Source organism: Pygoscelis adeliae, unplaced genomic scaffold, assembly GCF_000699105.1.
Source record: "Pygoscelis adeliae isolate BGI_AS28 unplaced genomic scaffold, ASM69910v1 Scaffold606, whole genome shotgun sequence".
Lineage (NCBI taxonomy): Eukaryota > Metazoa > Chordata > Aves > Sphenisciformes > Spheniscidae > Pygoscelis > Pygoscelis adeliae.
This window is the reverse complement of record NW_008825047.1, coordinates 527305-528056: the sequence shown is the minus strand read 5'-3', so window position 1 is coordinate 528056 and position 752 is coordinate 527305.

The window sequence follows — 752 nt, the reverse complement described above, 5'->3', positions numbered from 1 at the left end:
TAACGCCCGGGCCTCGCGCCGTGCCCTGCAGCCCCCAGCACTGGGCAAGGCGGCCGGGAAGCCAGGGACTTTGGGGCAGCGCCAAGCCCGCGCATTTCACAATACCCTCCTGTGTGCAGAGAGCCACCACCCAGCCACAGCCGGGCTCCGACGGTTTAGTCCAAAGCATTTCTCCGCCGGGGGTGGTGACGGCTGGGGGCTCCAGGCAGGCAAGAGGAAGAGCTGCTCAGCCCGTGGCAGGCAGCGCCTACATCCCCGTGTAGGTACCCCGCGGAGGGATGAGCCCAGCAGCTGCCACGCGCTTTTCACTTGTTAGGAAGTTGAAGGTTGCGCACGCATTTGGCTGTGAAATAGAAAAAGGAGGGAGTGAAGCCCCAGGCCTCGGGCAGGAGATGCAGCCCCAGGAGCCCAAATGAGGGGGAAGCTGGCCCCGCTGTGCCCCTCCTGCTGTGCTGTGCCCCTCCAGCTGCTGCTGCAGAGCAGAACGATGCCGGAGAGCAGCTCCCTCCCCCAAAACGCTGGCAGGGCACTGCGGGGTGGGCTGGGGCAGAGCTGAGCTGGCCCCAAGGGACAGCCGGGCCCCGGCAGCCCAGCACAGCTCAGGAGCCAGCCCGGGCAGGCTGTGACAGCGCAGGGCCCCGGCCGCCCCACGTACCTATTTGGGGCTCCAGCAGCCGGAACAGCGACAGACTCTCACGCGAGATGTCTCTGTAGGAGCCAACCTGCGGGGACACCGAGGGCACTGCGCTGGG